The sequence below is a fragment of the Schistocerca americana genome, chromosome 11 (genome assembly GCF_021461395.2).
Source record: "Schistocerca americana isolate TAMUIC-IGC-003095 chromosome 11, iqSchAmer2.1, whole genome shotgun sequence".
In the NCBI taxonomy this organism is placed as follows: domain Eukaryota; kingdom Metazoa; phylum Arthropoda; class Insecta; order Orthoptera; family Acrididae; genus Schistocerca; species Schistocerca americana.
This window is the reverse complement of record NC_060129.1, coordinates 35,240,682-35,254,055: the sequence shown is the minus strand read 5'-3', so window position 1 is coordinate 35,254,055 and position 13,374 is coordinate 35,240,682. Positions and strand designations below refer to the sequence as shown.

The 13,374-nt window shown below is 39.6% G+C and overlaps 1 protein-coding gene across 12 annotated transcripts in view; it reads right to left on the bottom strand.

Moving 5' to 3' along the window:
• Window positions 1–13,374, bottom strand: part of LOC124554028 (zinc finger protein 729-like) — a 117,850-nt gene that overhangs the window by 36,731 nt on the left and 67,745 nt on the right. The window lies entirely within an intron of this gene.

Genomic DNA, 13,374 nt, shown 5'->3' with positions numbered 1-13,374 from the left:
TCCAAATTTTTCATTACCTCCAGAAGTCTCTCTCCCTGGAATAATTCAATATTTAGGTGAGAGGTACACAATAATTAATGCACATGCACCAATAGATCAGGATAACAATGCAGAAGGTAAAACAGTCCTCAGAACAATGTTGAGAATCATCTGATGAAGTTCCAGAGGAAAACATACAGATTTTATTTAACTTTTATCCTCAGACTGGCACAGAATGGAGATGAGAACATTATCTGCCCAAACTGCTATTAAATGAATTTATTCACAACTGGAATTTTGACTGTTATGCCATTCTCAAGTGACAGCTTACTATGAACTAAGTCAGTGTTATTAAATGTCATGCCTAGTGCTTGGGGAGTGGATATTAAGATGTGCAGTATGACATGACTTTGATAGAAATTAGTACATGAAGTACTACCAATTTCTAGGCATACAGATTACAAAGACTCCCATCTTGTAAAGAAAATGGAATTTGTAAACATGGTTAACACAAAAGTATTACCTCAAAAGTATTACCTCAAAAGGAATTATAAAGGATTCAGACATCACACTGAGCTACCACTTGAGAATTGTACAACTGCCAAATTAATTTTGAATAAGTACATTCCATATCAGCCCTGGTAGAAAATGTTATTTATGAATGTCTGCCTGACTAGATGTAAGAAAAAAGGAAAACTGCAAAGAAAAAGACATTTAGCATACACCACTAAAAAGATACGAGGACAACAATAATATGATTTGAGAATATCAGACAGCTTGTGTGCCAGTAACAAAGCACAATTCCGAAAAGATGATGAATTCCAGAGTCAGACATAGATATCTGTTGAAATTGACCATTACCACTGAATAATAAAAGTAAGATTCCTGGCCTAGAATAACTGATAACCATGTTCGCATAAGATTCAATGAAATTCCATGAAAAGTTCAAGGAGACAACAGCAGAATTCTAAAATACAAGATATATCAGAGATGGCTTAGGACAGGATGGTCCTGTGAAGGCCAAATTGATAGAGGACTAAAGGAGCAAAATACTATTGGAATACATCTGTAACATTTTAGAAGGCTTATGACTATAAAGCAAGACTGCTTTATTTCAAAATTCTTAAAGAATCTGAAATACAGATGACAACACGGGTCTTCTTAAAAGAACTACAGCCTCATTTGAGATAAGAACAGACTTTAGCCAAGGCAATGTACTAACTCCATTCTTCTTTCAGACTATACTAGAAAAGTGAATATTGAACAGATGGAGCTGTTCTCAGAATCTACTACCAGAAGTTGAATACTACTTGGTTAGGAAATTGATAATTTCAAAATTGTTTGTTCAACTTTTGTAGATAATTTAGCAATGCTGACAATGTAGAGAAACCACAGAACAGAGAGAAAGAAAAACAGTGGGGAAAGCATGACTAGTCGTCTCCTCTGATAAGCAGCAGTGAAGCAGTAATGGGTAACTACAGGACTGCAACATCCCTATCAAATACGAAGTGTGGGAGGGTCAGGGGAAGACAAATTTAAGGATCTATGAGAATTCATGTAGCCAAATGATGGGGAAAATGGAACCACAAGAGGAAGACTATAAAAGATGGACTCTGCATTTCAGTTAACAGAAGATGTTTATAGTAAAAATTCATTCTCGAAATTTGCAGAACCTCCAATTTGCAAGGTAGTCATCTGGCCAAAATACACATCTGTATCACACAGAATACACATCTGTATCACAAATACTAATTTTAGAATCAACAAAAGATAGTGAAAATTACGAAAAAGAAAAGATATTAGGAAACAGAATACCACCACAAACATTTAAATTCAAAAACAATACAGAAGTATAGATAAATATGTAGGAAAATAACTGGAGACAAAATTTGGCATACAAGGTTAATGAGTCTTAGCATACTGAAAAGAAAAACTCTGTAGCAGTACTAAAACCATTAAAAAATCTCAATGCCTTACAAGAGTGCACAAAGACCTACAAGAAACTTGTATAAATTGGCAAGATATTTAAAACCAAACCAAATACAGAAACAGGATTGAGTTGGTAAATTCTCCACAGCATAACAGTTCCAAAAAGACAAGACAGAAACTGAACGTCAGGTGCGTGGAAAGAAAAATGTGTACAGAAGGAGGAGTAGCATAAATAAATGTAAAACCTTAGCTGGCCTGTAATTGATCAGGAAAAAAAATTGTTCCATATTTGTAGTACCTTCTCAGTAAAGCATAGCAATCGTATATGTACTGCAAACTAGTTGCAGCAAGCAGCTCAAAGAGTCTCTGCAAATATGCAGATAACAGTATTTGGAGTGTTTTGTTAGGCTACAGCAGTGATCAGAAACATTTTGCAGTGGTGTTGTTATGCTGTCAGTACTGCTTGCATGCAGTCAAAAAAGAGCAATGCATTCAAGTGTCACTCCATCAAGAGCTGCACACTGCTGTGGTTACATTTCTAATGAACAAATACGATCATACACCAACAATGTATTCCTTTGGCTCGAAAGTTTGTAACCTGCCTTGATGGCATGGTATCCAGTAACTACTATGACTGAGGTATTCACCCAGTGATTGTTTACTTGCAGAGAACTAGAAGTATAGCAGAACAGAACACTCGCTTGATGTGAGACAAGCTGTTTTGCATGTCTTCAAGATTGGGAGTACTTCTAGGGACTATGGCATATCACAACCACAAACAAGTGTGCACAGTCAATAGCAAAAACATGAAACAACAGTAACCAATAAGCCAAGGTCAGGTCATCCCTGAAGAGAGAGAGGAAGGACAGAATGATTTGTACGCAATCAGCTGGTGTTCCAAGAGAAACATCTCAACAAAGCTTGTGAACCCCTGTAACATGTTCGTTGCACTGGTGCATTTCTTCTGCCAATTGAATCTAATGTTACTAGATAGAAATAGATTTCCTACAGCATTAAATATATGGCCATTTTTAAGGCAACCGGGAATTTTGACTGGAACACTGGACTTGTTATATTAAATTTGAGTATAACACACCTCAATTTTGGAGGCAATTTTTTGAAGAAACAAATGAATTTTATAAACTGCAATATATGGTATCAAGTCTTTGTAAGCACCACTGGAAATTAATTTGAACAAGTAATGAAGGTAACTGAAAATCTGTCATGCATTCAAACTTTCAAATATTATACGTGAGATAGTAACGTGAATCTACCATCAAATGCACAGGATTGATTGACACTGAACATTTCCCATTTAACATTGAAACATGAAAATCTATACATTTAATATTTTGCTCTGGTGAACTACGTTCCTTCTAAGTCAAGAGAAATGCCCTTAACCTACTATCCATTGGGGTTACTTTCCTGTGAGAAAATGCCGACAACTGTGAGGCAGTATTTAAATTCACATTCATGTAACTTTTGCACTTGAATCTTTAAGCAATTTTAGGACTTTCCCAAGGTCAGTGCTATGATGGGAAGTAGAATTTTTGTCACACATTTAAACATAATCATAAACTCATTGACAAACAAAAGATGAATGCAGCCAAAATTAGTGAGGGACAGCAATAAACAAAGGATGCAACAAATCAAATATTCTAACTCTGCTGACTGATCTGTCAAAAAATCAGATGCATAGCCAACTGCTAATTTGTCACTTTCCTGCTATAAAATATTATTCACAAATATTATATAGAAAAACACTAAAATTGAATTCAACAGTACTATTTCAAACTGTGCAGCCCAACTTCAGGAGTTAAACAGAGCCCTGTACAGTTTTTCATTAATTAATTTTATAAACACTGATTACAATAATGCTAAATAGTACTACATGTAAGCCAAAACTGCCACAAGCATAAACAATACATCAAACTGTACAGTGAATACATAGTTTGACTGGAACTCAACTGGATCCAGGGTATCTACAATTTGATTAGAACTACTCAATTAATTTGACCAGAGCTAAATGTACTCCACAATTCCATACACCAAAAGACAGCATATTTTACACTACACCCTTATCCTTATCAAATGTGTATTAGACACTTTTTTGACAAATTAACTATTATGCAGTGTGATCAAGATGTGTCAAGTTCAATTGGTTGTAATTCAAACTTGGTAAGTGCTACGTAGTAACCTAAAGCACCATGTAAATGAGCAGGAAATTACAATCTTACCTGATATGACACGTTTGTTTGTATAGAAATATTTCCTTGTATTTAATTACTGTAACAGTTGCATATGATGGCAATTTATCATGATTTCACTGATAATTAATGTAATATTTATCTCAGAATGTTTCTTAAGGTTCTAAAGTGACCAGCATGGGAAGGTGCTTATCTCAAGCCAGGCATCACAAAATCCTCACCAGAGTACCAACTAATCCAGGAGGTTAATTGAGGAAGGACGATGGGGAAAATACAGAGACAGCACATGAGACACTAGAACTGCTCCTCAAAACTCATTTTCCTCAATATGCTCTGGCGGATAACATAGAGCAGAATGCGACCCCTGAAAGACAATGGTTCTCAGGCACTCAAAGAGAGGACTGGGAATCAGCCAAGGAGTGTGTCAATTTCAGTAAAATCCAATGGGCGGTGGCAACATTCTAATTGGTCAAGTCACCTGGTCCAGATGGAATCTTTCCAGCTCTCTTAAAACAAACAGGAGACAATCTTATGAGAGTCCTCTGCACGTTATTACGGGTTAGCCTAGCAGTGGGAGTCATTCCCAATGCCTGGAGGGAGTGAAGGTTGTCTTTATTCCAAAGCCAGGGAGAATTGATCATACGAAGGCCAAGGATATGAGACCAATCAGTCGAGTTAATGTACATGCTGGGGAGAGGAGGCTAACTAGGGCTCCTCTACATTCAAACTAACACACACAACCAGGTAAATCAAGTGAGACAGCTCTCCAACTATTTGTTGGGAGGGTGGAGAAAGCACTTTCCTTTCAAGAAACAGCCCTCTGCATCTTCCTGGGTGTCAAGGGGGCTTTTAGTAACACAACCTTTGATTCCACGGTTAGGTCAACAGAGGTGCATGACCTAGTGACCACTATATGTAGGTGGACTAGGGCCATGCTTAGTGGAAGGAGGGTAGAGGCCACGTGATGAATGAAAAAATAGTAATTAACACCACTAGAGGTTGTCCAGGAGTTTTGTCCACTTTATTGTGGAATCTACTGGAGAACGAACTCATTGAGGAACTAAATTACAGACAATGCTTTTGCCACGGATACGCAGATGACCTTGTCATAGTAATACCTGGCAAATTTGCTGACAAGGTTAGGAATATGGCACAAGGTGCACTGGACATTGTGCAAGACTGGTACATTACATAGGACCTAAACATTAATCCTAACAAGACTGTTGTGGTACCAATCACGAAGAAGGACATCTAAAGCTTTTTGATGAAACTCTATCTGTGAAGGGGATAGTGAAATATCTAGAGATAATCTTAGATGAGAAACTAACATGGACCCTTCACATTAAGAGCATCTGCTCCACGGCGAATTGTACTCTAGTGAGTACCAGAAGGCCTTGTGGCAAAAACTGGGGCCTAAGATCCTGATGTATGCACTGGACACACACAACAGTGGTTAGACTTAGGATCTCCTATGGGGCCGTAGTGTCATGGAAGAATGTACAACAGCAGGCTGCAGCTAAGGAGCTTGCTAAGGTGCACAAACTGGCCTGCTTTGCCACAACAGGCAGAATTAGTAGTACACCAACTACTGGGATGTAAGTCATGCTGGACATGCCTCCACTACATCTTTGGGTTAAGATGAAGGCAGCAGCTGGTGCATACACACTCAAAACTGGTAAAAACTGGATCACATTGGATATCCAGACTCACACACTAAAATATAGGAATGGCTTGAGAAATGCCGCCTGACTATGTAACAACTCCCAATTGCTTCAACAAGCCTTACAATACAATAATTGGAAGCAGGGAGCAGTGGGAAAACAGTTTGACACCATGCAGAGGACACTGTCTGGTTCACTGATGGGTCAAAATCAGACCAAGGCACTGGGGGCGGGGTGTACAGGGTTCAGCCAAAACTGGAGGGCATCATCTCTCTAGGAAAACTGGCCTTGGTATTCCAAGCTGAAATTACTGCAATCAAGGCGTGTGTGGAGGAGAATATATATAGGTGCTACAAGGATCATAGCATCTACATCTATTCAGACAGCAAGGTAGCCCTGAAATTATTGGGAGCTCCTGCAGCACAATATATTATTATTGCAGAATGTCACAGGGCTTTGGTGGAGTTAGCGGATTCAATAGCAAAAACTTAATATGGGTCCTTGGTCACTCGGGGATCAGTGGCAATAAAGAAGCTGACAGGTTGGCCAGGATGGGGGCAAAGACTCCATTCAGTGGACCGGTACCTGTTCTGATAATCACCAATGCTATGATCAAATGAACTATGGAACTGGCTTAGAAGAAGCACATAGAATACTAGACCAAGGTCTATAAGCAAAAACATGGTAAGGTAACGATGCCAAAGTTGTGCTTTAAAAGATGCTCTGTAACCCTGGGCTCGAAGAGGAAAGAGATTGAACTCATGTTTGGACTGATGACCAGTCATGGGAATTTAAAAAAAAAAAAAAAACACCTACATACAATGGGTATAATGGAAGAAGACCATAAATGTAGCATCTGTGATGAGAGTGAAGAAACTGCATCACACCTAATGTTCCAATGCATGACATTGGAGAGCAAAGAGACAGAATTTTCAGTGCAACTAGAAGTGAAGAAATTGTGTCTAACAAATAATGGGCAGAGAGACTCCTTGCACTATCTAAGGGCACTAGTTGGCTTTACTAGATATACAGCGAGCAATACTGCACAATAAACTGTTTCAGTGCCAGGTTAGACCAAAGCTGTCTTAGCTTCTCTGCCAAAATCAAATTAAATCCATCATCCTTAGTGGATTTGTGTTCAGGTATTTTTGACAAATTAACTATTAAGAGTGTGATCAAGATGGGTCCAGTTCAACTGGTTGTACTTCGAATTTGGTATGTGCTACATAGTACATTAAAGCACTATGTAAATGAGCAGGAAATTATGATCTCATCTGATATGACAAACTCGTTTCTATAGTAATATTTCCTTGTATTGACTTATTTTAACAGTTGCATATGATGGCTGTTTATCATGTTTTCACTGATATTTAATGTTAATATTTATCTTAGAATGTTTGGTAAGCTTCCAAAGTGACCAGTATGGGAAGGTGTTTATTTCAAGTTGATTAGTTTTTATAAGAACAATGTAATTTCAATCACTTATTTTAATTAAGTTTTGTAAGATGTTTTGAAAATGACTAGTATGGTATGGTTTCTTGAGGTTTTAAATAAACAGTGCTGCTGTGCCTCATAGTCTTTGGTAATGTATGTGTGTTTCTCACATAGTCTGGGCCGGTGAACTGTTACTGTTAAGTCTGCATAGGTTTTGACAGTAGTTGAACCGAAGTCTCTGGGCAGCCAACCAGTTGTATCATTTCAGCTCTCTAAAATTGTATGGATGATAAGATTTTGAGCAATACATGAGGATTTTGGCATTTTCTCATTACATTAAATTGTTGTATGTTTTTGTGACTGACGAACTATAACTTTGCGCAACTGATAGATCTGTTTTGTACTGAACTTTGATTGACACTGACACAGCATCACTGATGATTACACCCAGCTGGACTTAGTTCCGATTTCACATTAGCTTATGTAACTGGGGAATCTGTCAAATATTCACAATTATTCACATAATTGAACTGCATTATCTTCAATCTGAAGCGTTCACCCTTGCTATGTGATCCTATATAATTCAATTTAATGATTTTAAGGATGGCCATTTCTATTTTTGTGTCTTACATTGACAGTACACCATTCAACTTAACTTTGTCACTGTGTTTACATTTCCTTATTTAGTTGTCACTGCATTTCAATTCGTTTAAATAACTTGTTTAAGTATAGATTAACTATTACAATATATGCCTAACTTCATACTTTTAGATGTTGCTTGACTGACAGGCAGCTGGTGGTTTTAACAGGGTAGATACTCAGTGGTAGATGGCCTTGACCCATGCAAAGGACTGTAGAGAGACATTCTGAAATCAGCTCTGTTCACTACCCTGAAACTCAGTACATCATAGGACCAATTTCAAAGCATTAACATTACTCATCTTGATTGAATTTTCACAGTAAGCAATCAGCACACAGTGTCAGTAGCTGGACTGAAATCACTATCAGTTGCCCTATTGGCATACAAACTGAAGATAACAGACACAAGGCCAAATATTCAATTTTCTCTTTCAAATCTATTTCATTGTGGAATATCATAATGGAGTTCCTCCTTTCAGTACCGGCATAAACATCATAATGACAGATTCTGAGATGATCAATTTTTGTTGATTTTATACTGTGTACTCACTTAATAGAGAAAAGGCACCCAGGCAAAATGAGATGACAGTACAATACCACTCATATTACACTAAACTTGTTCCTTCTCTAACAGCAGCATATCAAACATCTCTGAGCCCATGGAAGTTTCCTAGTGGCTGGAAGAAGGTACCAATCAATCATATTCTCAATTAGTGTCACCTGATAGATGCACATAATCACAGTAAAATGAAGCATGTGCATGAATAACGCTGTTTGGTATATTTCCAAGTTTTTAGGAAATCGACAAAAACTGTTAATAAAAATGTAATAGCAGATATTTATTGTTTGCAGATGCAGACTGTTGAAAATCGTTGGTTGTGCTTTTTAAAATTGCACTAAGGATAGGTTTTAGAAAATACATAACTATTAAAATGGAAAAACAGTGTATAGCAACTGATATACAGCATTGCTGTATATCACACTCTACTAGAACTATAAGGTTGCCTAGAGTCTCAAAGTTTTAAATAAAAAAATTATATCACGATACAAACTAATATTTATAGTAAACTGATTGCTTTGGTCTTAAATAAGTAATAGAACATGAGTTTGTTATGAAGTTGAGGCCAAAGTGGCACATTACACTCAGTTGGCACACTGAATGTTTTCATAAAATGCCTGGATTTTGATTCCCCGTATTTCGTCACATCCAATAGATTGCCTTTCTTCTCCTTACAAGTTTCAGTACCCATTGTAAAGCAACCAAAAACCAAAATGCAACAGAATTTCTTTTACTTCGTGTTCAAAAACATGTTTCACAATACAATGTCTTTCACATGGATGAAACTGCTTATGCCTTGAGGATCATCACTGCATCGCTTCAACCAGAGCACAGCAGTAATTTTCAAAGTAGGTGGCATTTTGAGAACCAGATCAACAGATCCAACGCCCTTGTCTTCCATCATCTTCTGTATGGTCAACTTCGACGGTTCTACAGTGGCCTAAGCAATGGCATGCTTCCATTCTAAAGGAGCCATAACTTTTGACACTTTCTTTCCTCAATCACTGCAAAGTTCCTGTCACAAGGCAGGAAACTATCACTCTAACATAAAAACTTTTTATGTATTTCCACACAGTACTTGCAGTTGACCAGATAGAAATAAAGTGCTAAAATTCTCCAGTTATCGTTCTGCCCAACATGGTGGTCAGACCATATAATTAGTTTGTGTCCCATACGTTTTTCAAGCATCACAAATTTAATCAGACAGGAAACTATTTTGGCTGAACCACACCTTGCACCAGATCCATCCCCTAAATTTACCGTGTTAGTTAAGTACCAAAGTCATGAACCATGAAATTATATGACGGCAACTGTCTCTGGCAGAATACCATGGAATGTGCCAATTTACGACACAGTACGTGTTGTACGTCCACGCATGTAACATATATATTGTTCCTTTGTAGCCATTTCTGTGTTATTTTTTAGCAGTTAGTATGCTCAGTCTGCTTTTGCATAACAACTGACTAGGTTCTATGTTGTGCATTTGTATCTCATCTGAAGCTCTGATCATAAAGAATCATTAATTTCTGCACAGATTGAGATTGTGGTACAGACATTCTTTTGAAGATTTATTCTTACTTCGAGAAACTCAAACTGAGTTCTTGAATCAGGGACCTGTCATCATTTGATATTACATGTGGCCTACACAAATATTTTCCTCAACCATCTTCAGGAGTGGTCACTCCACTTTCCAGTTTATGTTGAAGAGAGAGTTTTCATTGCTGGGTGATGCAAAATATGTCAAGCAATGTTTTTTGACACACTTCTTTTGACTGGACTTCATATTTGAAAGCAGCTTGTTTCAATGAAGTACTGTCTGTCTTACCTTCCTTTCGTCTGCCTGGCACACCTATTTACGTAGAGTTTATCGAGTAAATTGCCTTTTCATTGTGCATCAAGGCATGGTATTCTCTGTACAGCCTAAACTTAATTTACATATTTATGTCCTAGAATCCTTCTTTTGAACACACTTCTGTGTTGCACACACGGTCCTGAATCATGCTGTCAATACTACTACCCAATATTCAACTGAATTATCATACTCCACATTCTCTTTCAATAATATAGCAGTGTGTTTTCTACCTTTTCATCACTGATAAAGACAGAACTGCAGTTAGTTTTATTCATGGTCTTAGAATTGTGGGACAAATTTCAATGTTGGATCAACAACAATGAAAATCCGGGAAGGAATGTAACAATATTATAAAGAGCAAACTTGATTGGTTGGTTGGTTTTGAGTATAAAGGGACCAAACTACAGGGTCATCAGACCCTTTTTTCCCTGACGGAAGCAAGGCTCAAGGTACAAAAACACTCAGCAGCACACCTAAAAAGAAAATGAATGGAATGAACAAAAAATGGGGAAAACATACGCCACAAAGAAAAGCAGAAGAAGGTATTAAAACCATAGAGCATATAGTCTGGGCTGGCTGATCACAATAATAAATGAGGATGAGCCAGCCACTCTGCAACACATTAAAACGTCCACCCCAAAAAGACAAGGCGAGAAGAGCACATGTAGGGAAAAGATGACAACGAAGACAAACAAATGCAAAGATAGTGAGACAGAGTTACAACGGAGGGAGGGTGGCGACCTCAGAGAGAAGGCTAAATGCCCACCCTTGGATTGTATGACGAAACCCCTTCACAAATAAAACCTAAACTTAAATCTGCAGTTTGAAACATTGTTACCCAACACCGAAGGTGGGATTCTAGGAAGGTTAAAAGTCTGCCGTAGAGTGGTTAAAAGTCAGCAGTCCAGCAAGATGTGGATGACAATCATATGTGAGCCACAGTGACACCGACGTGGGTCCTCACGACAGAGGAAGTAGCTATGTGTTAGCCATGTATGGCCGGCATTTGTTTGGTTTGATTTGTTTTGGAGGAGGAGACCAGACAGCAAGGTCATCAGTCTCATAGGATTAGGGAAGGAAGTCGGTCGTGCCCTTTCAAAGGAACCATCCCGGCATTTGCCTGGAGCGATTTAGGGCATGTATGGCCAATGCGGAGCCAGCAGAGAACCACAGAGTCCCTGCGACAGGCTTGCATGGAGTCTTTTACACATTTGTAGTCTCCTTAAGGGCGCAGAGTTTGTTGTGCATACTGAGATTATGCCATTCGGTCTCCCAAACCTGAAAAACCTTGTGGTGTAATAATGATCACAGGTCAGTTACAGGGATGCCGACCTCCATAAGTGGTTTCCGTTTACCCCATTTGGCCAGCCTGCCAGAAAGTTCACTTCCTGGGGTTCCAATGTGGCCTGGGGTCCACACAAACAACACGGAATGACCGGACCATTCAAGGGCATAGATGGATTCTTGGATGGTTGCTACCAAACGATGGTGCAGGTAGCACTGGTCGATAGCTTGTAGGCTGCTCAAGGAGTCAGCACAGAGACGAAACGACTTGCTATGGCACATTGGAGGTGCTCAAGAGCACGAGAAATGGCTGCTAGCCTTGCAGTCCAAACACTGCAGCCATTTGACAAGGAGTGCTGTTCAGTACGCTCTCCATGAACATATGCAAAGACAATGTGACCATCACCCATGGAGCAGTCCGAGTAAACCACTTCATGGTCCGGTACTTGTCAAGAATCGAGAGGAAGTGACAGCCGAGAGCTGCAGAGTTAACTCATCCATTAGCAACCTGTGAATGGTCCAGGCAAAGCTTCAGCTTCGGTGTACACCATGGAGGTGTACATGAATGGACCTTGAGCATAGGTGGTAAAAGCAAGGACTCCAGACAGACAAGATCAGTTGCGAACTGCAGTCATAAGCCCTGACCTGGGCCTCCGATGCAGGAGATGAAATACCGTGTATGGGATAAGGAGATGGTAATGTGGATGCTCTGGAGAACTATGAATGTGTGCAACATACCTGGCGAGCAGTTGTGCATGTCTAACCTTCAATGGAGGGACTCCGACATGGTCACTGGACTCGTCCTGAAACCTCCTGTTACCAGTCAACCGGGTAGAGTAAACATATCGCTGAGGGCGCCACCAAACAATAAACCAGTTTCCCATAGTCAAGACGAGATTGAACAAGGGCTCTATAGAGCTGCAGCAGCTTAGTGCGATCTGCACTCCAGTTGGTGTTGCTCAGGCACCAGAGGGCATTGAAGTGCTGCCAGCAGTTCCACTTCAGCTGATCAAGATGAGAAAGCCACGTCAATCACGTGTTGAAATCCAGTCTAAGAATCGATATGTCTCCATTACAGTGAGTGGATCATCCTTAAGGTAAAGTTCTGGCTCCGGATGAATGGTACGACACCGACAGAAGGGCATGACACACAACTTCGCAGCTGAAAACCAGAACCTGTGGGCTAGACCCCATGACTGCACCTTGCGAATGATTCCCTGTAGGCACAGCTCAGCAACACCAGTACTGGAGGAGCTGCATGAAATGCAAAAGTCATCTGCGTACAGAGAAGGCGAGACTGATGGCCTGACAGTTGCTGCAAGGCAGTTAATGGCCACTAAAAATAGATATACACTCAATACAGAGTCCTGCAGGACCCCATTCTCCTAAATGTGGGGCAAACTACGGGAGGCAGCAACTTGGACACGGATAGTACAGATCGATAGGAGATTTTGCATAAAAATCTGGCATGGGCTCTGGAGATCCCACTCATATAATGTGGCAATGACATGATTTCGCCAGGTCGTGTCTTAAGCTTTTCATAAATCAAAAAAGACAGCAACCAGGTGTTAGCGTCTGGAAAAGGCTGTTCAGATGGCAGACTCAAGGGAAACAAGATTATCAATGGTAGAGTGACCCTGGCGGAAACTGCCCTGGCATGGAGCCAGTAGGCCACATGACACCAGGACCCAACACAACTGTCGACTTACCATACATTCTAACAGCTTAAAAAGAACGTTGGTGAGGCTGATGGGCCAATAGCTATCCACATCAAGTGGGTTTTTACCGGTTTGAGCACTGGAATAATGGTGCTCTCCCACCATTGCGATG